Source organism: Zingiber officinale, chromosome 11B (assembly GCF_018446385.1).
Source record: "Zingiber officinale cultivar Zhangliang chromosome 11B, Zo_v1.1, whole genome shotgun sequence".
NCBI classification, from domain to species: Eukaryota; Viridiplantae; Streptophyta; class Magnoliopsida; order Zingiberales; family Zingiberaceae; genus Zingiber; species Zingiber officinale.
The window spans coordinates 84,423,729-84,438,077 of record NC_056007.1 but is presented as its reverse complement, the minus strand read 5'-3'; positions in this window follow the sequence as shown (position 1 = coordinate 84,438,077).

The window sequence follows — 14,349 nt, the reverse complement described above, 5'->3', positions numbered from 1 at the left end:
TAATAAAATTTAAATTCTTATGTCTATGACCTTTGATCGAGTATCTAAAAAGATGTCATCCTTCTTTTTATCTGTATTGCGAAATACCTCCTAACAAGTGGAGTGGCTATGTAAAGTATGGACCAACTACATATACAAATTTTCTTATAAAATAAAATAAGTATCATTAATAATAAACAAATTCTTATATAACTTTATAGTAGACTTACCAAATCTATGCATGCTCTACAATAAATCATGATCTAGCCATATGCTTTGTGGATTCGATGCTTGGACCAACGACCTCAGTATTTCTATTATTTCAAGTAGTCAATGCATTTTGCTATCTTTTTTCTACATTCCAAGTGTTCTTCCACACATCCTAAATCTCATCTGATACATGGGATGACCTTATTTCCTTCCGTCGTCACTTGTATAACAAGTCCTTGTGTAGTTTTGCACAATAATTATTCCATATTTTTTAAAATGGTGCTTCTTACCCTTGCTCCCAAATATATTATTTTTACAACAATATTAAGAAAATTAGTAAAAAAGATATTATATTATTCGGTATCAATAATATTCAAATTATTTATCAAGAATTTTCAATAATAAAAGTCTTTAAGATATGAGGTTACATGTCTTCATATCTACCGGAAGTGCACTGACACTCTTTATTGCTAATATAAACAACTATATTGTGACCCTTGAGAGTAAAACTACATGATTTTTTCATTATTCAAAATAATAATAAAAGATTAAATGATTTAAAATTATTATAACATCAATACTTATCAATTTCCCACAATTCTTAGAATAATCTGGCCACTGTGTGCAACGATATCTGATATGATTATATCTATAAAATAACATTATAACATATGCACATACCTAAAAATAATCAAATTAGAACAATGATATCTTACATAGTAGAACTAATAAGATTTACATATAAAAAGCAAGGATCCATAATAGAATCATTGACCTCTATCCTAAAATTTAATCATTATTACAATCTGAATCATTAACATTAACAATTTATAAATCTTCATCGCTAGACTCTAGTACATTAAGCTCCTCACTATTGGACAACTCTCCATAATCTATTTTCTCGTAAGTGATATTGACATCTTCAAGTAATTGGGATGTGGATTAATTTTGTGTATCAAATAAATATATCTCCACTTTCTCATTTTAAAATGCATAATGGTTTTGGGTCATGATAGAGTTTGACATTTCTATAGTTGAGCGAGGTTTCATTCGAAAAAATGCTAACCATTCACTAGATCTTCTCTTTGTCGAGTATTCAAGATAAAAAACTTGACCATCATGTACTGTGAAAATGAATGGTTCAAACTTGTTAAATCTTTAATTTATATGAATTTCAACTAAATTGTAATTTGATAGTATTCTAGTACCTGTTCTTGAAGTCGAATCATACCATAAATATTTGAATAACACACATTTTTATAGGTATGTAGGATATTTAACCTCAATTATTTCGTCAGTCTACCATAGTAATCAAATTTAATATTAGTGTTGTTGATAGATTCTTTTATGCAAACACCTAAATTATAAATAAGTGTGTATGAATCGTGTTGTGCCATATGAAATTTACAGTCATTGACATAGAAATCAGAGTAGATTTTTATGTTATGGAGAGATTTTGATGCAAAATCCATTATCTTTCATCATGCACATTTGAAAGCCTTGTTGGGGATTTTGTATGGCTAGCTAGAAGGGGGGTTGGATAGACGACCCCCAAATCAGTTGTTTCTTACGTATTCGTTAGTTGCGCAGTGGAATAATATAAAAAAATACGAATATAAAAGCTAAAGACAATAAGGAAAGAATACACAAACCAATACACGTCGATTTACGTGGTTCGAAGATAAAGTTCCTACTCCACGGTTGTCCATAAGGTGGACGATCCCTATTTGTCGGTATATTACTCCCCGAAAAACCTCCGGCTAACTCACGTAGCTCCTTGTGGGTGGAGAAACCTCACCACAACTCTCACAAGAACTCTTGAGAAGTTAGGGCACTGGTAGACTACTAATAGGGGTTAACCACCTCTATTTCATTAGTCCTAACCAAGCTCCAAAACCTTGGTTATATAGGCCACGGGTTGGAAAACCCCGCCTATCAGTCGACTGCCAAAACCATCAGTCGACTGTCCTCTGTGGATATTCGACCGTTACAACCCAACGGCTTGATACCAGTCGACCGTACTGAAAGTACCAATTGACTGATTCACATTGGCCGAGCGAACAGAAGTATTTTGTTCTCTCCCAGTCAACTTCCAAGTTGACTGAACCAGCCGACTGATGAAACCACCAGTCGACAGGTACCCGAGTATAATCTCTCAGCACTCGGATCCTCACTCTTACGACTCACTTGACTCTTCGTTACAGCCTTGACCTCTTGCCTTCAAGTCTACTTCCTTTGGCTCTCGTCCCTCGGATGCATTCAAGCTCACGGCTCGTCCAATGTCATCTTTCGCGTATGCCTCGAAGTCGCTTCCCTCGGACCTTGTCTTTGCTGCCTTGTCTAGGGTCCCTCGGATGCTCCATCCTTCACCGGATCTGAGCCATCAAGCTGAGTCATATGTGTATCCTACAAACCTACATACTCACATACACATATCAAATACAAGAGTGAACCTAACTCAAACTCTTTGCTCAAACACCAAAACACATGGTCGCACGGACTATTGGGATTGCTCCAACAAATCTACCATCCTTTATCTAGAAAAATAGTTATAATATAAATTATCAATTATATAATACACTTGAATAAAACAATTAAGTCTCTAACTTACATAGATTTCAAACCAGAATAAAAATTTAATCTCTAAAGTTTTCTTAACCCCAATTATACTTATCGTTAGATTTAGTAGTTGTAGTTGTTATTCGTATAAACTGTCAAGGAAGGAAATTTTAAGACATATGGTTTAATAAAAAAAAAATAAAGGGATAAATATAAAAATATAGAAGTTAACTCACTTTATGTAGCGTATTCTTTTGAATTTAACCATCTACCAATATATGCACCCATCGGCTTAGCAAGAAATTTAAAAATAGAAAGTATTTTTGGGTCTATCCGTTGAGTATAATCAGAATTTCGAGGGCACTTGTTTGATTTTCACATTATCAGTAAAATAATATGAGAAAAAATTAAAATTCTTCTTTAATCAAATAAGTTTTATATATTAACTTCTCAACTCTTGTTTTGTTACGAATATTATTCTTTAATCTTCTCAAAAATTGTTCAAATAGATATATCCATCTGTACTATATGTTAGTTAGAGCCCTAGAGCCAATCATTTGATGATTGTATGGACTCATGTATATCATATTCTTGTATATTAATAAAGGCTTTTATTTGGTTATTATACTTATTTATATTAGTGCCAAATAGACTAAGTATAATAGTGTCCTTGAGTAGAATGTTCATACCTATATCAATCGATTAGTTGAATCGATAGTGAGATGATATAGGGAACACTACTCTAAATCATTCCTAGTCGAGTATTAGCATTCAGGGACAATGTTAATACAATAAGACTAGCATGTAGGTCAGCTCGATGACTTGATCTCACAAGTCATGAATATAGAGATATCAAGCTGACACATGGGTATGCATTAGAGAATGTATACTGAATGACTCGCCATGAGAAAGTATCATGGATCGTTATATGAGTGTCATATACTTTCTCATGTGGCTATTAGTATGACTATTAGTCCTTAGACCTGAAGTCACCATGGATCCCTACATAAGGAGTTATGTACTTTAGTTTCGTCAAACGTCACCCGTAACTGGGTGGACTATAAAGGCGATTACTGGGTATATAACGAATTATGTAGAGGGATGTGAGTGATGTAGATGAGATCTATCCCTCCCATATGACGGGAGCGACATCGGTATTCTTGATAGAGTGAGACCACTAAGTGCATGCCCATGCCCAAATGAGTCAACATTAGATGTTGAGCTCATTTGATCGAGTGAGTCTACTTGGAGTTCAAGATTTAGATTGATTAGAGGATGACACGGTCTATGCCTCACATTGATCAATCTAGATGTCTAGGTTAGAAGGACACTTGTCATTATTTTGTGAGTAGTCACAATTGGTAGTCACAAGGTGATGTCGGATCTCGACATTCTTGTAACTTGGGTAGTAATGATGTGTTGCTAGATACCGCTCATTACTTATGCTCCTAAATGGGTTTAGGGCATTGCCAACGTTACAAGAACCTATAGGGTCACACACTTAGGACAATTAGGTGGAGATTAGGTTCATATGATGAACCAAGAGGATTAGATTCATTTGATGAATCAAATTGGATTAAGAGTAATCCTAATTGGGCTAACTTGAGTTCGACTCAAGTTGATTCATGTGTTAAATGAGTCTAATTTAGATTTTGACTCATTGAATCAATTTAATTTAATGAATTAGATTCATTATATTAAGTTGGCTCGAATCAAATGGTTGGATTAGATCCACCATGGTAGAGATTGAGTCAAGTTTGACTTGACTTGAGAAGGAAGACCAAAGGTCAATTTTGACTTGACCTTTTGCCACCTCATTGGTGAGTTGGCATTAGGTGGACCAATAATGATGTTCCACATCATCATGGGTGCCACCTCATGGAAGTTACAAAGCCACTCTCTTAATGGTTTCATATTAATTGCAATTAATGCAATTAATTTGTGAGTTTTTGAAAGTGGCCGGCCACTTGGTTTTTGGGTGAAAAATTCATTTTTTTTCATTCAAGTGGTGTAACTCCTTCTTCTTCCTTGTGTTCTTCCTCTCAAGCTCTCCCTCTCCCTCTCCTCCTCCCTTGGCCGAACCACATAGGTGCTAGCACACCTTGGTTTTTGGTCATCTCCATCTAGTGTGTCCGTGTGGATACTTCTAGAGGACCGGCGCTTGACGGTCTTGAGATCCGGCATCATTTGGACGAGTGAGAACGCGAAGGGCATCGCATCAAAGGTATAAAGTGTTTTCCTTTGTAGATCTACTGTAGATCGTAGTATTTAACTCGTACTCGTAGTTTTGAAATTTTTCCTTGCACGGATTCTATGGCTTTGGGTGATTCGGGGTTTCCGCGACGCGAAAAGCGGTTTTCGCGGCCCGAAAAACCCAACACTATATAGAACCAACTAATCATGCCTTATAAGGTAAAAGAGCTAGTATATGTTCCATAGAATTTAAAAAGTTAGGTGAGCATATGCACTCAAGTTTACATAATATCATAGGTATTTTTGTTTCTAGATGAAGCATTTCTCGTTGTCATAATAACTTTCGATGTCAAATTACTGAAAAATAGACTTAATTATGTAAGTGCTTAACAAATATTATTAGGAAGTATGTCATGAAAAATTATTGGAATAAGTCTTTGTGTGTGTGTGTGTGTGTCTAACAGTCATGATTCTTCATTCCAAATATTTTTAATTTGTTCATATCTACACATCGAGCCATATTCGAGGTATATCCATCAAGGAATTTGATTTCTTTCAACCAATTACATAAAACTTGCTTATCTTTTTTGTTCAATATATAAAAGCATTTCAAAATTTATTGGCTATTTTATTCTAATGTAACTCAAGTCTGTTAACTAATTATTTCAATTCCTCATGTGATTTTGTTGTATCTTTAGTTTTTCTAGGAACATCCATCACAGTATTGAACATATTATTGAAAAAATTAACATACATCACATCTAAATTATATCGAATGAGTAGAAACTTTTAATATGGAAGTTTTCAAAATATGTTTTTTTTTTCTTTCAACTACACTTGCATACCCTCACTATGTATTTATTTAAATCATCAGAATCTGTCTTAGTTACTGATTCAAATCCATAGTTGTCTATTTCCTCTCCTATTTTGATTACAGGTAGAAGTTTTCTGACCGCTACATTCTTTATGATCTCTTTCTTATTTCGTATAAAAGGTTGCTCTTTTGGTAAAAATTTACGATAATTATCAAACTTAGATATATTTCCACGGTAAGATAATGAAAATATATCAGACTCTATCATGCAATGTGGATAAGTTAATTTATCAGTCATGCTCAATCATGATAACACTGAGTATATTGAAAAATCACTAATCGTACATAATACATCGACATATAAGGTAAAATTAGTTTTACTTATAATATCATAAGTCTTCGACTATACATTCTATAATTTATTCAGCTTGACAATCAGAGGTTATAAGAAAACATATATCTCTTCTTTCATATTATTTGGCATTGGAATAAGCACAGTAAAGAACATGTATTCGTCTTTCATACATATCCATAGTGGCAAGTTATATGATGTTAATATGACTGACCAAAATGAATATTACTATCCAGATTGACCAAATGACTGAAATATATTTGCTGAAAGTCTAAATCTTACATCACGTGGTTTCATTGGAAAGTAAAATGTTGTATTAATATGTTTTCATGCAAAGGAGTCAGAAGGATGACACATTATATCTTATCTGTGTACATGTTCATGAAGTCACTTTATGTGGCTTATTGTTGTGACAGATGCATATAAGCGTTAAAGTCTAGCAGTTAACGGGAAGTGATACATAATTTTCCATGGTAAATTCTTCTTCTTCTTCTCAGATATGCGACTACGCTGTTTATTACGAGGGTGATTTCTCATTCTACATTCAATAAGTTCACTGTCCTTATTTCAAAAGATCATACAGTTAATTATACAATAATCAATTTTTTTCCATAGGCAAACCTAAGCCCCTAACAATTTTTTGTACTATTAAAGCTATCAATTATTATATTATCAGTAGAAAGTAACTCTAACATCAGTTGGTAAATGTTATCATAATATCATTCTGAGAATTGATGTTCTGTCTTGAAATTCAATAGTTATGTAGTAGTTGATAGTTGAGAATGATCAGAAGGAATGCATTCTCACACTTTTCTTTCACAGTCTTTAACATGACATATAATTTTTGAACTTTAGGCATTGGTATTTTATCTTTATTTGAATGACTAACGACATTCATCGCATCATAAACCATTGATTATATTGCATTATCATTAGATGATGGAGCAACAAAAGATCCAAATGACAAAGCAACAGAAAGTCCAATTGACTCAAATAAATAAAGCCTTCCATGATAGTACTAGTTGTAGTAATTTGGAATAAAATTATTTCTACCTAGTTGTACCTTCATAGTATGCTCATCGTGGAAAGTTATATTTCTACATTTGCAATGATTACACATACATCATAATTGGTCGTCATTCATATAATTTGGATGATGCTTAGTGAATTCCATAAACTGTTCAACTCTATCAAAATATTCTTTAGTAGTAAATCCATTTTCTAACATATATGTTGTATATCTAAGCTTTATTCATGTACATTGTAACTTAATGATAATTTTTTACAACATCATTAAACATGTAAAACTAAATAACTAAGTATGCATATATTTTAAATTTAAGAATAATTAAGTCATTAAATAACCATTCATGGTATACTTAAAATTGATGCACAAAGAAGCTAGCTAGAGTCTCTCTAAAGAAAACGCTTACACAAACAACATTATGAAGTCAACATTAGTCACATACAAGTGTGTTTAGAACAATAATCATTTTTAGAATTTAATGCCAGCTTGACAAATACCAAGCTTTTGGCCTGCCAATCTTGTGACCAGGGCTAGATGAGGTTGTAGCTGGCCAAGCTTGCAGACGGCCAAGCTTGCGGATGGCCAAGCTCGTGGGCAGGGCTAATTGATTAAAGCAGTAGTCAAGCTTGTGGCCTGCCAAACAGAGATTGGCCAAGCTTACGCATTGAGCCTGGTTGCGGCCTGCCAACCTCGTGGCCTAACGTGGTGGCCAGCCAGCCTCAAAACCTGAGGCGGTGGCTGAGGTCACGCTTGGCCTCTTGACCATGCTTGTGATGGTGATCACCGCACCTTGCAACACCCAAATCGGGTGGAGAGGGGAGGGGAAAGGAGAGGGGGGGAGAAGAGGAGCTTAAGATCACGCTATGGAGAGAAGATTAGATATCAGTTGGGGCATCGTGTAGCAAAGAGAAATTGGGATTTTAGGGCTCCAATTGGGCCCATGCGAAGAAGGTAAAGGCTCAAATTTTAGGGGTTTTTAGTGACTGAAACATTACTTTGGTCGCTAAAATAATAATGGAATTTAATTCCGTCACTAATTAAGAGAATTCTTATAGTGCTGGAACATGTTCGATAATTTTTTGAACTAATCTTGGCCGAAAATGGAGAGGTGGAAAGCCGGGGATATGGCTGCTGCGCTGGCTGGCTGTAGACCACGTCCTGCTCTGCAAAACAAGCAACATCAGTGTCGAGCCAGGGAAGGGGTCCCCGACATTGGCCCTCCGATGCCCAAGTCAGTCACTAGAATCGTAGAGGAAAGTGGAGCAACAGTAACGCAAGCGCAACCAGTGAATAACACGTACTTCAGCTAGTGCTTGGACTCCCTTTATATAGAGTCCTGGTGGGTGACGTACACGCTCCTCGAGACATGAACACATTCTCCAGTGTATCATATGAAAGGACATGTCAAGAAAGTACCTCTGACACCATATCTTAATAGGGCATGTATATCCCTAATAAGACAGTAGAAGCTTTCGCCGTATGATCTGCCTGTCGACCATGCCTCGTGTTAGTGGCACTATCTCCCACAAGGATATTGAGAGATATAACAATGGTTTCGCTGCTTGGCCGAGCGGGGTAGCCGCTCGGGTGAGACTCCTCCACTATGTTAGCCTCAGCTACTTTTCCTTGCGGTGACTGGGTGTAGTAGCTTGTTCCTCCCGATCGAACAAGCTTTTCGATCTCCTCAATGTCCTGCTGTTTCGCACTGAGCGTCTGGCTGTCTTACCGTATTATCTCGAGCTAGATGAGCGGTAAGCTCGAACAAGTCTCTTGCCAATTGGACACTGATTGCCCCAACCGACCATAATAAGGTCCTCCGCTCGGCGCCGTAGGTGAGCCTTTTGACACTCTAGTGTTGACCATCTTGATTTTTACCTCCACCTTAGCAGTTGACCCGTGCAGGACGAACCCTCCTTTATCGTTGCATCACGAGCTAAATTCGAATCTATAATATTTTGTTTGAGTGTTCGCAAGCCGTTTGCGAGCTTTTGTTAAATTTTATTATATATTTATTATTTTATATTTTTGAAAACTAATATCACACTAATGCTGATTTTTTAACATAGTGTGGCGTTGATTTTTTTCAAAATCAGTGTTATAGTTGTGTTAATTTTTGAAATATAGCATTACTATGGTGTTTATTTGAATAATTAGGTGGTGTTTGATTTAGGGGTTTGGGAATGAGGGAATAGATTCATTCCTAAATCTTATATTTGGTTGATGAGAATGGAATTAAGGTGACGTTTAGTTCTCTCCTAGGAATCGGAATAAGAATGGGTATCATAGTATTGTGGAATGAAAATGGGTATGAGTTTGAGTATCATTCCTAAAAATAATGTTTGGTTAGTTGAATATTTTCAATCGGAATGAACTTAAATTTCTTTTTTTACCCTTAGAGGAAAATAAGAGAAAAAATTAGATGGAAGATAAAGTTGAATGTGAGAGAAACATATGATAAGAGAAAAAGTGTGATAGAAAAAAATGAAGAGAGGGAAGTGTGATGAGAGAAAATGAGGAGAGAGAGCGTGATAGGAGAGATTGAGAAGAGAAAAAGTATGATGAGAGAAAAAGTGTGTTGAGAGAGAAAGAGTGATGGGAAAAAATGAAGAGAGAGAAAGTGTGATGAGAGAAAATGAGAGATTGAGGAGAGAAAATGTGATGAAAGAGAAAGTATGATGGGAAAAATAAAGAGAGAGAAAGTATGATGAGAGAAAATAAGAAGAGAGAGTGTGATGGAAGAGAATGAAGAGAGAGAAGGTGTGATGAGAGAAAATATGGAGAGAGAGTATGATAAGAGAGATTGAAAAGAGAGAAAATATGATGAAAAAAAGGAGAGAATAAAGAGAGAAAATAATGAGAGAAAGAGTGTGATGAGAGAGAATACAGAGAGAAAAATGGTAGAAAATGTGTGATAAGAGAGAATGAGGAGAGAGAGTGTGATGGAAGAAAATGAAGAGAGCGAAAGTGTAATGAGATAAAATATGGAAAGAGAGTATGGTAAGAGAGATTGAGAAGAGAGAAAGTATGATGAGAGAGAAAGTATGATGAAAAAATGAGGAGAAAATGAAGAGAGAGAAAATAATGAGAGAGTGTGTGATGAGAGAGAATATATAGAGAAAATGGTAGAGAACATGTGATGAGAGAAAATAAGGAGAGAGAAAGTATGTTGAGAGAGAAAATGTGATAATAGAATGAGGAGAGAGAAAGTATGCTGCAAAAGGTGGGTTCCGCCGCCCAGCGGCCCCCTACGCCTGCCCCATGGAATTGTAGGAAGAAGGTAAATCAGGGTGAATGCTGGGTTGGCAAGTTGATGGTTGTTCGAGAGGAGAGAGAAAGTATGATGAGAGAGAACAAGGAGAGAGAGTTAAATGAAAGAAAAATTGAACAAATATAGGGTGCGTTTGGTTCGGGGTTATTCTTGATAACCTTGGTTATCCATCCAAGGTTATCAACAAAAACCTTGTTTGGTTTAGGTATTCGATGATTTCCAAGTAATGTTCCATGTCCGACACGTCAGCAAAAGGGTCATGCAGCCCGGAATCGGAAAACCTCAGAAAACTAAGGTTTTTGTTTATTCCGGGGTTAACAAATTTTTTTTACCAAAAATACCCTCCGATAAGAAAAAATATGAAAAAAAGAGAAAAAATGTAAAAAAATATTAAAAAATGTAAAAAAATAAAAAAAAAATGTTTTAAAAAATTTAAAAATTTATTTTTTTAAATAAATAATTTAAAAAAATAAAAATTTAAAAATAAAAATGTTAAAAAAATTTTTAAAAAAAATTATAAAAATTTAAAATTTATAAAAATTAAAAAATTTAAAATTTATAAAAATTTAAAAATTATAAAAATTTAAAATTTTTTAAAAAATTTAAAAAATTAAAAAAATTATAAAAATAAAAAAAATTAAAAATAAAATAAATAAATTAAAATTAAAATTTAAAAAATGTAAAAAATATAAATATAAATAATAAAAAAATATAAAAATATTAAAAAATAAAAAAAACACATAAAAAAGTAAAAAACATACAGGAAAAAAAAGTAAAAAAACATTAAAAAATAAATAATAATAATAATAATAATAAATAATAATAATAATATTATTATTATTATGTATAGTTGGTTTTGTAACTGAGGGTAATATGGTAAAATATTAAACTAGGGTATTCATTAAAACCTTCAAACAAACAAGTTTTTGTTGCATTAGCTAAGTTGAACCAAACAAAATTTGGTTATGTTTTATTCCCTATAACCTTGGTTATGTGATTACCTGGTAATCACATAACCAAGGTTATACATGATGACTTGAACCAACTGCACCCTTATCCAAATTTTCATCCAAAACTTAATTCTTATTCATATTCCATCAAACCCAAGGGAGGAGGTGAGTTTCATCCATATCCAAATTTTTGGATTTCATTTCAAAATCTTGATTTCATTCCCATCAACCAGACATAAGGTTTGAGAATGAATCTATTCCCTCATTCCCAAACCTCAAAACCAAACGTCACCTAAGATTTTGGAATGAAACCCAAAAACTTAGGTACAGATGAAACATACCCCCCCTTGGGTTTTGATGGAATAGAAATGTGAATTAAATTTTGGACAAAAATATTCTTAGTATATTTGTTCAAATTTTCTTTCATTTCACACTCTCTCTCCTTTTTCTCTCTCATCATATTTTCTCTCTTCTTGCCAAACGTCTCCTTTTTATCTTTTTGCCCCCGCGGGCTGGATCAACCGGTTAAGGCGTGGCATCCTTGCACAATGAGTCGTAGGGTCGAAGGTCCACGGACGCGCACTGGATGAATAATCTGGGTCGGCTGTGTTAAATTCCGGAGACACCACGCTTTACCCGGGCCAGCATTCACCGCTGATTTACCTCCTCCTAGGATCCCTGTGGGGCCAGGCCTAGGGGGCCGCTGGGCGGCGGGACCCGCCTTTGCACAATATTTTCTCTCTTCTTATTCTATCATCACACTTTCTCTCTCAACATACTTTCTCTCTCCCCATTCTCTCTCATCACACATTCTTTATCATTTTCTCTCTATATTCTCTCCCATCACACACTCTCTCTCTTCATTTTCTCTCTCTTCATTCTCTTCTTTCACACTTTCTCTCCCATTACACACTCACTCCTCATTTTTTCATCATACTTTCTCTCTCCTAAATCTCTCTTACCATTCTCTCCTCATTTTTTCGCATCACACTTTTTCTTTCTTCATTCTCTCTCATCATAATCTCTCTCCTTATTTTCTCTCAGCATACTTTCTCTCTCCTCAATCTCTCTTTTTCTCTCATCATATTTTCTCTCTCTTCATTTTTCCATCAATCTTTCTCTCTCAACCTATTTTCTCTCTCATCAGAATTTCTTTCTCCTCAATCTTTCATTTTCTCTCATCATATTTTCTCTCTCTTCATTTTTTCCCATCAATCTTTCTCTCTCAGCACCCTTTTTCTCTCATTATACTTTTTCTCTTCTCAATCTCTTATATCATGCACTCTCTTCTCATTTTCTCTCATGATATTTTCTTTCTCTTCATTTTTTCCATCACACTTTCTCTCTCATCATTCTCTCTCATCATATGTTTCTCTCACATTCAACTTTTCCTCTTATCTAATTTTTTCTCTTATTTTTTTCTAAGGGTAAAAAAGAAAATTTAGGTTCATTCCGATTGTAAATATTCAACTAACCAAACATTATTTTTAAGAATGATAGTCAAGCTCATACTCATTCTCATTCCATAATACTATGATACCCATTTCCATTCCGATTTTTAGGATAGAACCAAACGTCACCTTAATGTTTGAATAATTTGAATTGAGTTTGAATTTAAACCATTTAAAGTTAAAGTTCAACTATGTTTGAATCAAAAGTGAACAATTCGAATCGAATTCATACTCAAATTTCATTTTAAATAAAATTTGAACTAAATTTATTTATATTTACAAACTTTAAATATCATATATATTTTCAATATTGAATTTAAATATTAATATTTTAATATTATTTGATTCGATTTGATTCATTTGTCGGCTAAGTAAACATATTATGTACACTACAAAAAAACAGTCTATTAGGGATGAATGTTTGCAATGAATTTAAATTGTGTTCCAAACTTTCCAACAAAATTTGCAACAAAATAATAAATTGTTCCAAATTAGTAACAAATTTAGCAACAAAATAAATTCGTTACAAATTAGCAACAAAAGATATTTTGTCGCTAATATTGTTGCAAGTTAGCGACAAAAAATAAAATTTGTTGCAAATTTTGCAACGAATAATATTTTCATTGCAAATTTTGCAACGAATAATATTTTCATTGCAAATTTTGCAACGAATAATTTGTTCTTTGCAAATTTTGCAATGAATAGTATTTTCATCGCAAATATTGCAACGAAAATATTATTTGTTGGAATTTCCCAACGAATACATAATCTGTCGTAATTTTATAGCAAATAATTTGCGGGCAAGAATTTACAACGAATCTATGAATTTATTGGAAATTTCCAATGAATCTGCTAGTTCGTTGGAAATTTCCAATGAAATTCAGATTCGTTGCAAAGTATGCAATGTCTTAAAAAATCGTTTGATCGATCTAGAGACCTCGGAATCGGATGAAACAAGTTCCTATGTGCTCCTCTTGGTCTCCTGATTCTATAGATGAGCTCAAATATTTTTTTTTTGAAATAAGATGAATTTTTAACATCTAGGTCAATTAAATGAATTTGAATCATTAGTATGAAAGTGCTAGAGTTTTAAATCAAATTGAAATATAGTTGAACTTGTTAGATTTACAAAATAATGTTCGAGTGCTCAGAATGAGGCGAAATTAGTTTGTTTGCGTTCGTAAGGTTCTCATGATTATATCCATGAATTAAAAATAAGTTTGCAGCTAATTTATTTTGATTTGTGAATTTTTAAACCCGAATTTAATTTTTCTAACACATTGGGGATTGAAAAAATAACAAATATATATATATATATAAGGTAAAAAAAATATTTGAGGACATATGTATAATCAGGATAAAAAGAGGAGCATATATGAACTAGTTTCATCAAATTCTGAGGTCTCTAGATCGATCAACCATGATTTTAGGAAATGTAGAGTTTCAATGAATCTGAAATTCGTTGGAAATTTCCAACGAATTTAAGATTCGTTACAAAGTATGCAATGTCTTAAAAACCCATTTGACCGACCTAGAGACCTCGGAA